The sequence below is a fragment of the Tachypleus tridentatus genome, chromosome 13 (genome assembly GCF_004210375.1).
Source record: "Tachypleus tridentatus isolate NWPU-2018 chromosome 13, ASM421037v1, whole genome shotgun sequence".
In the NCBI taxonomy this organism is placed as follows: domain Eukaryota; kingdom Metazoa; phylum Arthropoda; class Merostomata; order Xiphosura; family Limulidae; genus Tachypleus; species Tachypleus tridentatus.
Window position 1 is genome coordinate 212,009,211 of NC_134837.1, and position 15,040 is coordinate 212,024,250.

At 35.5% G+C, this 15,040-nt stretch overlaps 1 pseudogene across 1 annotated transcript in view; it reads right to left on the minus strand.

The window, feature by feature from the left end:
- LOC143240866 (protein O-mannosyl-transferase Tmtc3-like) overlaps positions 1 to 7,205 on the minus strand; it is a 144,303-nt pseudogene extending 137,098 nt beyond the window's left edge. Inside the window, exons 1-2 of the transcript XR_013022009.1 lie at positions 7,146 to 7,205; positions 5,338 to 5,393 (exon numbers count right to left, since the gene is read on the minus strand). The product of XR_013022009.1 is annotated as a protein O-mannosyl-transferase Tmtc3-like (transcript). The remainder of the gene's footprint in view (positions 1 to 5,337; positions 5,394 to 7,145) is intronic.
- Positions 7,206 to 15,040: the final 7,835 nt, after the last annotated feature.

Sequence of the window (15,040 nt, forward strand, 5' to 3'; positions counted from 1 at the left end):
AAGAAAAATAATAAAATAATGACATACAAAGAACGGTATGAAAGAACTTTAGGTTTGGGAAATGATAAATTTGTAATTTTTCCGTCTTTTTAACAGATTAAAACTTTCTGCTGACCACCACATAGAGGGCTCCTCTTCCTAGTGTTAACATTGACGGACTTAATGTCTGAAAGACGATGCTTAGTAGAATTTAGAGCGTATATTTATCAGTTTTATTTCAATAGTTTATGAAAGTATCAGCCATCAAGGTAGACTTATCATCATAAATCGTAAGCTGAGATACTAAAACGAAGGAGTAAAAGCTATAACTGGAATGATCTGGATAAAAGTCATTATTAAATTTAAGCAGACAAGTACATAATTATAGTGTTGATGAAGTAATTACTTACTAGCAGAATGCGCTTTAGACCAGTTTTCTCCCCCCTTCTTTCATCATTAAAGTGGTCACATCTGATAAACGACATTCTTTAATTTAGAAATAATGTCCCTAATTTAGGTTAGCTTGTCTTCGTTATTTACCAGACTTCTGCTATAGATCCCCGATTATAGAAGTATTATCTTCTTATGAGACAATGCAGTATTTTTTACGCATTCTAATCACGATTATTTGTATCAAGAGATGGATAGACGGACAAAGCACTTCTTTTGTATTTAGTATTGTAATGATTATATATATATGCTCGTCGTGCCTGTTTTTTCTCTATTTTTTGTGTGAGTGTATGAGACAGGACTTCGAACAAATTTCTCATTATGTTTATTAAGTACAGGTAAATCGAATTTTCTTTTATAGACGAACTAATTACTTGAGCAAACTTGCGCTCTTCCTAGTAACGTAAACCAAGTCAGAAAACTAACTGTGAAATATATTTAATATACATAAAGACTTTTCCTTTTCGACAGTAACCTTTAGAAGCTAATTAGTTCTGAATATATAATTTATGGATATTTTGAAATAAGCCGTATAAATTACACCCTACTATTTCACTCGTTATTTGTTATTAGTAGAACAAATCTGCTTGTGATTCGTTCGTATTTCTGATGTGTAGACAATGATTTATAAATGAGAAGGATAATGGTTGAATTTTGTTTTATTACTTTTACGTTTTGCGTAAATCAGTAAGGGTTTAGGTTTGAAATAAAATCGAAGGTGTTAGGGCTGACCTGCGCGAATTTCAAAACCAAATCACTGATTTCAGAACATCGTATCTTTCAAACTAATAGAAGTAGATCTGTTAAAATTAGAAATTTATTAAAATCTTAGTACTTATCTGACATCAAATAACAAAAAGAAAAAACCAAAATACAGTGACAACAACTGGCAACGATGAAATCCGAGGCTCTTTCTGTTCTTGACAACTTTCTGAATTCGTATGAAAAAATTTGTAATATAAAACTACAGGAAACATCTTGAACTTATCTATGAAAACTGAAGGAGAGATGTGGATAATACAAACACTGAAAATATTATATTTGAAAACTTATATAATTCATTTAAGTTGGGTATTCTAGAAGTTAGTACGTCAGAGTGAGGATCGTAAGATCTAATATTCGAGCCCGCGATTTGCCGCTGAACACTTTAAGATGTGAACACGTTATAAGAGTGACAATCACTTCCATTGTTTGGTTAAGAGAAAACATGTAGGCGGCTAGCGCTGTTGATGATATTTCCTTCCTCTGATCAACAGTTTTAAATCAGGAGTTTTTAAGTCTTGAGAGAGGCCTGGCATGGCCTAGCGCGTTAAGGCGTAATCTGAGGGTCGCGGGTTCGCGCCCGAATCGCGCCAAACATGCTCGCCCTCCCAGCCGTGGGGGCGTTATAATGTGACGGTCAATCCCACTTTTCGTTGGTAAAAGAGTAGCCCAAGAGTTGGCGGTGGGTGGTGATGACTAGCTGCCTTCCCTCTAGTCTTACACTGCTAAATTCGGGACGGCTAGCACAGATAGTCCTCGAGTAACTTTGTGCGAAATTCCAAAACAAACAAACAAACAAACAAAGGTCTTGAGAGTGAATATGACCAGGAATTTATATGGAAAAACCGGCTCGTTTGGGTTGAGAAAATATTTTACATAGAAGAGCGAACAACGTTTCGACCTTCTTCGGTCATCGTCAGGTTCACCACCCACCGCCAACTCTTGGGCTACTCTTTTACCCACGAATAGTGGGATTGACCGTCATATTATAATGCTCCCACGGCTGAAAGAGCGAGCCTGACGATGACCGAAGAAGGTCGAAACGTTGTTCGCTCTTCTATGTAAAATATTTTCTCAACCCAAACGAGCCGTTTTTGCATATAAAGTTCTCAACAAGTGGGTTTCTCGACATCACTGAATATGACCAGACTTTTATTTTATAGACATGCAGACAAACAGTGGCTTCTTGTTTTACTGGTAGTGTCTATTCTTCAAGGCCCGGCATGGTCAAGCGTGTTAAGGCGTGCGACTCGTAATCTGAGGGTCGCGGGTTCGCATCCCGGTTGCGCCAAACATGCTCGCTCTTTCAGCCGTGGGAGCATTATAATATGACAGTCAATCCCACTATTCGTGGGTAAAAGAGTAGCTCAAGAGTTGTTGGTGGTTGGTGATGACTAGCTGCCTTCCCTCTAGTCTTACACTGCTAAATTAGGGACGGCTAGCACAGATAGCCCTGGAGTAGCTTTGTGCGAAATTCCAAAAACAAACTCTTCTTCATAACGTCATTAAAATAAAATGGATATTACAGTTTCTACTTTGTTTTATCTTTTACTGGTTACCAGCAAATATACGGACGATTATAAGGCTTATCCCATGTACGTTTTTCGAAATTCGTAATGTCTGATAAGAAGATAAGAAAAGATCTTTCGATTAAATGTAAATTTATTATCATATCAATATCTAGAGAACTGTCACTGAGAATAGTGTGTTAAGATTATTTCCATAAACTATTCAATAAGCTTTCCTACATATATTTTATGGTGAAGCTCAAAACTACACAATGGGCTGTCGCTGCTGTGCCTACTACGGGTATAGAAATTCAATTTTTAGTGTTATGAATAGTTCAGAATTACTACTGAGCCACGGAGACTTTATAGCAGTGTGTTTGTTTGTGTATGTTTTAATAGTAAAGTCTCCTCAGGCTATCTGCTGTGTCCAGCAAAATTAATCGAAAGAAAGGAACAGGGGAGATGTTATTTAACCTTGTAGCTGATATAAGGAAATTACTGTAATTAACACGCCCTACTGGTGCAAGTAAGGTATCGGTATGGCATGTTTTTGAAGACCATTTCTTTTTTACAATGCTGTTAACTGTAAATGATATATACTATCGATAAAATAAAAGTGTGTGGTGAGGGTTTGGTTTGATTGTCTTGAATTTCGTGCAAAGCTACACGAGGGCTATCTGCGCTAACCGTCCCTACTTTTCAGTGTAAGAAGAGGGAAGGCTGCTAGTCATCACCACACACTACCAACTCTTGGGCTGCACTTTTACCAACGAATAGTGGGATTGACCATCACTTTATAATGCCCACACGGCTGAAAGGGCGAGCATGTTTGATGTGACGGGGATTGGAATCCGCGGCCCTCGGATTACGTGTGTGAGGATGAGGGTAGTAAAATGGTTTTATAAAAAAATACCTTATAAATCGTTATCTGCCAACTTATTAACATATTAGCACAATGGCCCCCGCTAGTACAGCGGTAAGTCTAAGAAGTTACAATGTTAAATCAGGGGCTTGATTCTCCTCGGTTATTACAGCAGATAACTCGATGTGGCTTTGCTATAAGAAAACACACACACACATTACACGGAGTTAATCCTTCATGGAAATTATAGGATGGACAAAGTGGTTTTCTTGTGGTATCAACAACATCAAGGTCACAATGTTTGTTCTACGAGTTGGCAACAATTCACTGTCTTCGTCATCGTTTTCATCAGCAGAGTGGCAAGACGTGTTAAATTGATTACTTCATCCAGTCACGTGAAACACATCAGATTAACTTCAATCTGATCACACATAAGAGTCTTGAAGACCCAGGTTATAAATTTGTCTTCCCAGGGACAATTCGTCCTCTTTCTTATGACAACAATCCTCCCAGATCTTTTCCATTGAAATTGGAAGTACATTCGTAGGCTATGGTACCTTTTTATTATGCTTTATGTAGAAGAATATATCCGTGGTTAACCATGTAAACGTTTGATTTGCCATCGTGCAGGCAGACCAGAGTTTTCTGGCCTCTTAGTGGCACAGTGATATTTCTTTGAATTCACATCGCTAAAAAACCGGGTTTTGATACCCGTGGTGAGCAGACATTAAGACATTTGATGTGTTACAGAAGAGATATTCCTGGCTATGAAGCACAGCGAGATCATTATATAGCTTTGTGCTTAATTCTAAACAAAGAAATAAAAGTTTTCTGTCAAACTTTGCCGATATCTTCCGCAAGGATAAACCTTCTGTGAAATACTTTCAAGTCACTACTGCTGATAAAGGTAGATTCCGTAGAGGCGCGAGGTGATGTCACACCCCAGAATAGAATGCACAAAGAAGTTGTTTGCGTATATTTCTAGGCTTAGCTGTTCCTTTACCGTCTTCATGTTTCACACACGATTCCTTTATTTTTCATTAGTTTTTTTCCCCAAGTGGCTCTGGGATTGTTTAATAGTAGGGTAAGACTAGTAATTCTAATGCTGTATATACAATAAGGAGATCCCTGTCTTCTTGGGCACAAAGACTTTGGTATTTCTTCCTTTGAAGGTATCCACAGAAGCTATAGAGGAATCATTGCTTCATCTTTCTATCTAGAAGCTAATCTGACAATACCGTATATCATTAGGATGTCCATGTTCAAGAACTTTGGTCGGTTTATCTTAAATAATATTATATTCATTACATGACCAGTTCAAGCCATTGCTATTAATACCATTTTGATGGCCTTCCAGGTGAGAATATGAGGATGATCTTCACAAACTGTCCATGAATGAATGATTACTCATACGTATAAATTTGCTTGCTCCCATTAAACATCTACATACCAAAAGAAAGCTTTAGACCATCGTTGTAAAGGAGGAAAGCTCCTGTTTGTACATTTGAAAGTTTGCTGTAGCACGATTCATTAAGACATTTGATGTGTTACAGAAGAGATATTCCTGGCTATGAAGCAGCCGATATGTCTTCTGTTGCTTGAACACAAACAAGCAAAAAAAAAGCTTCTAGGTTTTACAGGATTCCAAGCAAACAGAACTATAAACAGTTTAATCTTAAGAAAACTTCTGTGTCCATAGAATAGTTTTAAAACAGTTTGTTGGTTGGGTGTTGTTAACCACAAAATTACCTAATGGGTTATCTGTGTTCTACTCACCACAGGTATTGAATCCCGATTTCAGCCTCGTCAGCCGCTGAGCCTTTGGAGAGATACTGGAGAAAAATTAAAGAAGATTTCAAAAAAAATATTTTGATGCTTTATTATATTGGATAAAGAAATGCTTATTTGTGTTTGAAGTTCACGCAACATTATACGAGGCTTATCTGTAATAGCCCTCCGTAATCTGGCAGGGATAAACATGAAGAAAGCAGCTAGTCAACACCACCCGTCGTGAACTACTGGGCTACCTTTTATCAACCGATAATAGGACTGATCGACTTACTATAACGATCTTACTGCTGAAAAACCAATTATATTAGGAGACAGGACTCGAACTCGCGACTCTAACAACCAGGCCATGACAAACACGTCAAGTGTCTAAAAGCAACATCAACTAGCTTTTAGCGAAATATTCAATGAGAATAATACTATATAATTGTTTCATTAATGCTGTTACCTACCAGAACACGCTATAATATCCCAGTATTCACGAGCGTAAAGACTAACACAACGTACCAAATAACTCAACAACAAAGACACTGAAATTCCTGCTACCATGACGTGTGGACCTAATTTAAACTGAACGTGTTGTAAATAAGAGTAGGGTAAGAAGATTTAGGATTAATTCACAAATAATTTATGGCGTGTTTTCCTGTAAGAGAACAAAAAAAAAAGTAAACTTTATAAAATCCGAACCGTTGAAGGGACAGTTGGAACTCCCAGTTTTCATTCCATTTTTCCAACAACAATAAAAGCATCATTAATCATGAGGTTGCTACCGGTGTTCGATTCTTCAGTCTTTACGAAAATGTTAGAAAGTAAAATATTTCACGATATGCTCGTCATCTTGAACTAATGAGCTACATCTCCTATGTGTTCGGTTTTTTTTTTTCATGTTTCTTTAATTATTAGCTAAACTTACGTCCACGAACTTCTTACTTTATGTCTAGATACTGAATAGCAAAGTGTATTCGTTAAAGTATTTTTCAGGATGCAGAACCGTATTTTTTACTCTTCAGATACGCACGCGTATGCACTTTACTACGTATTAAACATCGTGGCAGTTAACAAGGCAAAGATTGAGGTTATTACAAAAATTTTCCATCAGAAACACCAATTTTTATATGTAAGCCCTAAATGTTAGAAAACGTAACTGGTTCCAGGGTTTCTTAATCGCTGCTAAATTAATCAGTGTAACATCTCCGATTGTGCCTTACAATAGTTACATCCCAAGTGTGAGGGCTTAAAACAGTTTATTCTTGCATTGAATACGACACAGCTAGCGCATTATGTAGCTTTGTGTTTCACAATAAGGCAAAAAAAAAATCCATTCTACAAATGTGATATATCTTTTAAAAGCCAGGTTATTAGGGCGCTCGACTCACAATCTGAGGGTCACTGGTTCGAATCCCCCTCCCCACCAAATATGCTCGCCCCTTATAATGTGACATTCAATCCTACTATTTGTTGATAAAGAGAGTAGTCCAAGAGTTAGTGGTGGATGGGGTGATGATTAGCTCTATTCCTTCTAGCCTGCCACTGCTAAATTAGGAACGGCTGGCGCAAACAGCTTTGCGCGAGATTTAAAAGAAACCAAAACCAGTGTTTTAAGATTGTGAATCAGTTCCGTATATTCAACAGAGAAAAAACGATAAGTATTCCAAACGCATGTCTATAGCTGATAAGCTAGAGTTAATACAATAAAAAACAGACACCATAAAATCAGCTTGCGATAAACTTTGAGAACTTGAAAGTGCCCAATTAAAGTCCCATTTTTTTTACAATTCTTTACCCTAGATACTTACTTTCTTGTAGACGTCGTCATTCGGAGCTATCAACAGCTTCGTTCTCTACTTCTGTTGACGTCACTGGGGTCTGGTATTTACGCTCAAGTCACACAATTTTTAACGATACCCCCCTGATGCTTGTAACTGGCATGTTTCCATAACATTTGTGATCTCACTTTCAGACACGAAGAAAACGAATTAGTGAACACGAAAATGAGGAATGTTTTGAACATTTATCAATATATATAAGTAATTATAAATTTAATTTTGGCAAAAACGTAAAAGTGGATTAAATTAAGAAAAACGCGAACTTTTTCTTCAGACAGATTGGTTTGAATTTCGCGCATAGCTACACGAGGGCTACCTGCGCTAGCCGTCTCTAATTCAGCAATGTAAGAGGAAAGGCAGCTAGCTGGTCATCACCACGCAACGCTAACTCTTGGGCTACTATTTTACCAACGAATAGTGGGAGTGACTGTCAAATTATAACGCCCTTACGGCTGAAAGGGCGAGCATGTTTGGTGTGACGGGGATTAGAACCCACAACCTTAAGATTACGAGTCGAACGCCTTAACACGTTTGGCCATGCCGAGCCTGAAAGAAGGTTTTAAACATTGGTACGTTTAATAGATATTTTTACGTAACTATTCAAAGGATATATTTTAAACCATTATGATACTGATAAATACTATAGTGAAAACAAATATCATTAGAACTACGAAATAAATATTATTCCCTTTGTGCATGTCATATAAAAGTTTTAAAAAATAGCAGACCATTTATCACTTTAAACTAACAAAATTGATAAATATAATATATATATATACATATAATGTATGAAAACTAAGAAAAAAACTCAATAACAAATATTGGGAAGATAGTTTTAGTACTTCAGAACCATAAAAAATGAATACTGTAAAAGTAAACTTTTAGAATGTGAAAGAAATATAAAAATGTTTGAATTTTGTTAACACGTTAAATTATAAAGAATTGTGCTTTTCTTAAAGCAGAGACACATCGGACTGTCTTCTATGTCCACCGAAGGGAATCGAACACCTAAGTTTAGTATTGTACAAGCAGGCAATAAATTATATAAAAAATAGAGAAATAGTATTACTTGACTGTAAGAGAAAATTATAATAAAGTAACTGCGCACATATCAAACGAATTTAATAAATATAATCTTTTAACCATAGCACGAAAAACAAAGTATATAACACATCTATCAAGAACCACGTAACAAATTTAATATAAATTGAAACAATAATTTCACTTTTTTATGTTACACTCGTAATGAACAAGTTAAAAACTGTAATCACGAACAGAAGAAACAAGAAACGTTCGGGGCATGATAGTAGTGTATGAATTATACCATACAATCATTACTGTAGATACATATATATATGTATGTGTGTGTGTGTATAATGTTAACTATCATCACAAAACTTTTCAAGAGGAGCTAGGAAAAAAAGCTGTAGTAACTCTAGTACACTAAAAAAAAAAGATGTTGAGTTAAAAGTATGTAAATTATAGACCTACTTTATTTTTACTATTTGCTAAAATTATTATAAAGCCTGGCGAAAAGTAGATTGAACACATTTTACAACATATATTTTCTCTAAAAATAGATTTATAGAAGGTTTAGATTCCAAAGAGACACTCTTAAGATTCTTGCAATATATATAAATTCTTAAATAAAGATAAAATGTTGTGTTTGTATTTTTGGAATTGGAAACGGCATGTGGTACAGTATTATATGAAATACTAACAGAAAATTGGATTTTAGGCCTATGAAGCATTGTATTAAAAAGAACGAAATCTTTGTCACATGAACGTACACCAATTGTTAAAATAAAATAAAACAACTTATTGATGTGAATATAATAAAATATAATGTTTCATAGGCTTCTGTACTTGGACCTATTTTTAACCTATTTTAACCTATTTTTTCTATCTAAACATACTGCGTTTGTTCATTATACGATAATATCATTTATTTCTGTTAATTATAAAGAGCTAAAATGGTTATCTATTAATACAATTAAAACAGATTGTCTATTAATACAACTAAAACAGATTATCTATTAATATAATTAAAACAAATTATCTATTAACATAACTAAAATAGTTATCCTTTAATATAACTAAAGCAAATTATATATCAATATAAGTAAAACAAATTATCTATGAATGTAACTAAAACAAATTATGTATTAATATAACTAAAAGAAATTATCTATTAATATAACTAAAAGAAATTATCTATTAATATAATTAAAACGGATTATTAATTAACATAACTAAAACAGATTATCTATTAACATAACTAAAACAAATTATATATTAATATAACTAAAATAAATTATTTATTAATACAACTAAAGTAAATTGTATATCAATATAACTAGAATAAATTATCTATTAATGTAACTAAAACAGTATAGTGAATTTGATATAAAATTATTATAAATGAACATGAATTGAATTTGATATTTATTACAATGGGAATATAAATAATGATAAATGTAAAATTTTGCAAATTGAAATTTTTTGTGTTATGAAATACTTAATCTTTCAAACTGATAAAAATTTAAGGTACGAACAACATGTTAATGATTTGGGAAAAACAATAACGATTAAACAATTAATCACTAATCATTAAAAATTAATAATTAATAATGAAAATTTAATTCTATTAACACAGACGCCCACAGTGGCACCACGGTATATCCGTCGACACACACCGCTAGAAATCGGGTTTCGTTGTCAGCAGAGTACAGATAGCCCATTTTGTAGCTTTGTGCTCAATTTCAAACTAACAAAATTGACACAGTTGAACTAAAAGCTCTTAGGTGGTACTATACTGTTAATTTAAGTTCTATTTTGATCATATTTGTAGCTGTAAATATTTTAAAATAAAAACATATGTACAAGTTGACAATACCACTCATTAGTTCGTCACAGAAGACATATTTGAGCAAATTCAGTGGATACCAAGTTAATATTTCGTAAAGTGTAAAGATGTCATGTTCAGTTGCACTACGGCTTCAGTTTTTCCACCTATATAGACCGAATTCTTACAAGCCTATTTCTGATTCAATCTGACTTGGTACGTACCTCGTATTTATTCCCGTTTCTTTTTCGATCATCTGAAAAAGAAAATATTAGAAATCATTATAATTCCGACGGGGTGTTTTCTCTCGGATGTTTGTTTGTTACATTTCGTGTAGAGCTAGCTAACTGTTAATTTTGAAACTATAGGCCCGGCATGGCCAGGTGGTTTAAGGCGTGCGACTCGTAATCTGAGGGTTGAGGGTTCGAATTCCCGTCGCACCAAACATGCTCGCCCTTTCAGTCGTGAGGGCGTTATAATGTGACGGTCAATCCCACTATTCATTGGTAAAAGAGTAGCCCAAGAGTGTGGTGGTGGGTGGTGATGACTAGCTGCCTTCCCTCTAGTCTTACACTGCGAAATTAGGGATGGATAGCGCAGATAGCCCTCGAGTAGCTTTGCGCGAAATTTAAAAAAAACAAACACAACTTGAAAACATAGAAAAGGCAGTTAATCATTATACTTACCGTTAATTCTTAGCCTATTCAGTGGTGTCAGACTGTCACTCTTATGAGGCACCTATAACTCCGAAATTACGTAGTGCGATTTATCATTATTTTATTTTAATTTTGACGGTGAAAGAATGCAAACCATGGATCATTAGATCCACAGTCACGTATAACTCCGAAATACGTAGCATAATTTGCCTTTTTTTTTTTAAATTTTGGCGGTTAAAGGGCGCGAGCCATGGAACATTATATCCGGGATGTTGATCTTTTATTGAACTTTCCCCTTTTTAATTTAAACTGCATCTTTTGTATCTCTAACCATTTGAGTATTGTATCATTCAGTTCTCTCCACGGTATGTAAATACATTAATCTTTGGACGTGTTTCTTTGCTTTGATTCTAAATTCATTTTCTGTCCCGTTAACACATTTTTTCCGTGTTAAAAACGTACAGCATGAACCGTTGTTATTGTTGCTCCTTAGAAAACAAAGAGTGTTCGTGATTTAAAACAGGAAGAAAAACGCGCGCGCGCAAGCATCAGCGAATCAAGAACAAGTTTTAGGACGTATAACACTAAAATTCAAAGTTCGATTCCTCCATATAGCACTGTACGGCACGCTCGCCTGTGTTACGTTTAAAATAATTTCTTGTTTTAGACTTAGATTTACCGATACTAACAGTGACAGAGTCAGTATAAATATATGTATATATATGCATTCTAAAATGTGTGTTTTACGTTTGAGGTTTTATACGTTTGATTCGTTTGACAATAATTCCTCTTCGATTACACACGCACACTTTCAATATGTACAGTTTTCTTTGGAAAGTGCTTTATCCGTTTACTTACTTTTTATAAAGCATATTACGCCGAGGTTTTATATTTCCACACAGCTGTTTTTTTTATCGAAGTAAATGGCATCTTTAGTGTACGTAACATAATATTGAAAAGAAACAAAATATAACCATATTCAATAGCATTATCGTTTATGTAGTTCAAATGATCCAGATCTCGAATGAGGCTATGAAAAAAGGAATGGGCGTTCTGAGACCCATTAATGATGGAACTGTATGAGGAACACCATGACAAGACAATCGCAGAACCACATTAAAACAGTATTAAGTCGAAGACTTAGGATGGCAAATACGTCTGAAGTGTATACTAAGTGATATTCATACTTATTACTGCTGTTTATCGAGCTGCTCAGCTATGTAAATTTTTAAAGTTCTTCGTACCATCTGGAGACATAATGTTGCTTAAATAAAAATACATTTTTTTTTCCAAACACACGATAACGGGTCCTTTAGGCCTTGCATTGGCTAAAATTATTATCTGGGGCTATTCACATCTACCGAAACACATCAGAGACTCAAAGTTGAAGAAAACAACATTGATTTGAGTTTAGTGTGTTAGAAAAAAGAGACAAATGTGGAGGTTAAGAAGTTCTCTGACACAATAATGAAGTGAAAATGAAAGGAAAAAGATACAAAAGAAATCATTTTACTTCCAGAAAGTGGGATACAATTTCTTCGATTTATTCACATAGGGCATTAAAATTACTTGGAAACCTTTTAAAAAAAATGTTTACCTTTTGAGAGACCCTGCAACTTTTTCTGTTCACTCTTTAAAAGACCCTGCAACTATTTCTGTTCACTATTTAAAAGATCCTGCAACTTTTTCTGTTCACTCTTTAAAAGATCCTGCAACTTTTTCTGTTCACTATTTAAAAGATCCTGCAACTTTGTCTGTTCACTGTTTAAAAGCTCCTGCAACTATTTCTGTTCACTCTTTAAGAGACCCTGCAACTATTTCTGTTCACTCTTTAAAAGCTCCTGCAACTTTTTCTGTTTACTCTTTAAAAGATCCTGCAACTATTTCTGTTCACTCTTTAAACGATCCTGCAACTTTTTCTGTTCACTCTTTAAAAGATCCTGCAACTTTTTTCTGTTGACTCTTTGAAAGACTCTTCAACCCTTTTCTGCTGATCCTTTGAAATGAAGTGCAACAATTCCTTGTTTATTGTTAGAAAAATTCCGTAACCAATTTCGTCTATTCTTTAAAAGACGGACCGGCATGACCAAGTGTGTTAAGGCGTTCGACTCGTAATCCGAAGGTTGCGGGTTCGAATCCCAGTCGCATCAGTCATGCTCGCCCTTTCAGTTGTGGGGGCGTTATAATGTTACGGTCAATCCCACTATTCGTTGGTAAAAGAGTAGCCCAAGAGTTGGCGGTGGGTGGTGATGACTAGCTGCCTTCTTTCTAGTCTTACACTGTTAAATTAGGGACGGCTAGCGCAGATAGTCCTTGAGTAGCTTTGTGCGAAATTCAAAAACAAACAAACAAACAAACTTTAAAAGACCCTGCATCCTTGTTTCTATTGATATTTGAAAGACTCTGCAACCTCTGTTGATCATATGAAAGATAGTGCAATAGTTTCCTGTTGCTGTTAGAAATATTCCTTAAGCAATTTCTGTTGATTCCTTTTAATAGACACGAAATCAGAGGAAAATCTAACCATGGATTCAAAGTTGTAAGTCCGTAAACTTAGCGTTGACCCTTTGGAGGCCGCTCTTTTAATCTTTTGAGATCTGTTTTCAAGCAGAATTTATCAGCATTACCAGTTGTTGTTTTTTTAAATTTTACTGACTTTATAATATACTTAAAATATTTCATCAATAATGTCCAAACTTTTCATCCCCATTTTCGTACTTAGATGTAAATTCCTTTCCAAGCCCCCCCCCCCTTCAGTGGATATATGGTACAGCTGCAGACTTACAACGCTAAAATTTGGGTTTCGATAACTGTAGTGAGCAGATCACAGATTTTTTGGTTTGTTTGAAGTTAAGCGCAAAGCTACACAATGGGCTATCTGTGCTGTGCTCTGCTCACCATGAATATCGAAGTCCGGTTTTTTGAGTTGTAAGTCCGCAGATATTCTGCTGTGTCACTGGTGAGGGGGGGAGGACAGAGCAGAGATAGCTACTTTTTACCAACGAACAATGGGATTGATCGTCACATTATAACACCCCACAGCTGAAAGAGCGAACATGTTTGGTGTGACTGGGATTCTAACCCTCGACCCTCGGATTAGGAGTCGAGTACCTTAACCACCTGGCCATGCCTCGGACCGGGCAGTTTAAGAAAGATGATGAAATGAAAAAAAAACGAATATTTTATTTTGTCTGCAAGTTAACGTGACGTTACTTGAAAAAAAAAGTCAGTGAGCTATACTGTACCGCTAGGCCCTGTGAAATAGAATTATTGACCTCTTTTATCAAGGTAACTAATATATAGAATGATACACGTGTCGCCCTTCAAATGGAAATAAGACCGTTCTGTGGGCGTGGCGTATATATACCCTTTTTCCTTATCTGTCTCTGTCTTACGTTCGTCGGTCCGATTGTTTGTTTTAATCATTCAAATAATCGTCTTTAGATGTATCCAATGAGCGTACAGAATAATCGTTTTGAGTAAACACGTTTTAGCTCAGTGTATCACATCAACGCACGCGATGACACAAGTCCCGGGTATGGCAAAGCACAAAAATAAAATCGTTACATGAAGATGTGAATTATACGGTACAGCGAGATTGATCGTCCTACTCCAACGTTTCACTCAGACATAGATTATGACCTCCTGCAAATAAGTCCAGGGTTATCCGCGTCATTTGTTGACCTAGACTGTGCTGCTTGCCATAGAAGAGACATTCATTACGCAGGTGGTTGATTTATACTGGAGAGGGGCACTTAATGTAAACGAACATGAAACGTAAAGTTGACATGTACATTAATAAAACACATAAAAACACACACACATTTGTATATGTTTTAAAGAATTTGTTGTTTATAAAATAATTTTACAAGACAGGGCAGGAGAGGCATCGTAAAATTTCTGTGTTGTAATTGGTTGATTTGTTTTTGTTTTGACTTTCGCGCCAAGCTACACGAGGGCTATTTGCGTTAACTAATAATATACATCACAACTATACATAAACAAGCGTAGTTACTTTAAAACAATGTACAACGGTAGGTCAGTTATTTATTCGTTTTATTCTAATATTGTTATAGTGTGATCATCGTTGACCTTTAGCAATACTTTGTTTGTTTATGGTAAATGTAGCAAAGCTATATGCGGCTGGTCCCTAATTTTGAAATGACGAGAAAAGAAAACCAGCCGTTCGGCACGCCCACCACCAACTTTTTGGTTACTCTGTGCTAACGAATAGTGAGATTGAACATAATGCTATAACCACACATGTTCGGTGCTGGGCTTTCATCCCGCAAGAACAATGAAAGCAGCTGGTCGGCATGCTCTCCGCCAACTTTTGGGTTACTCTGTACTAAGGGATAATGAGA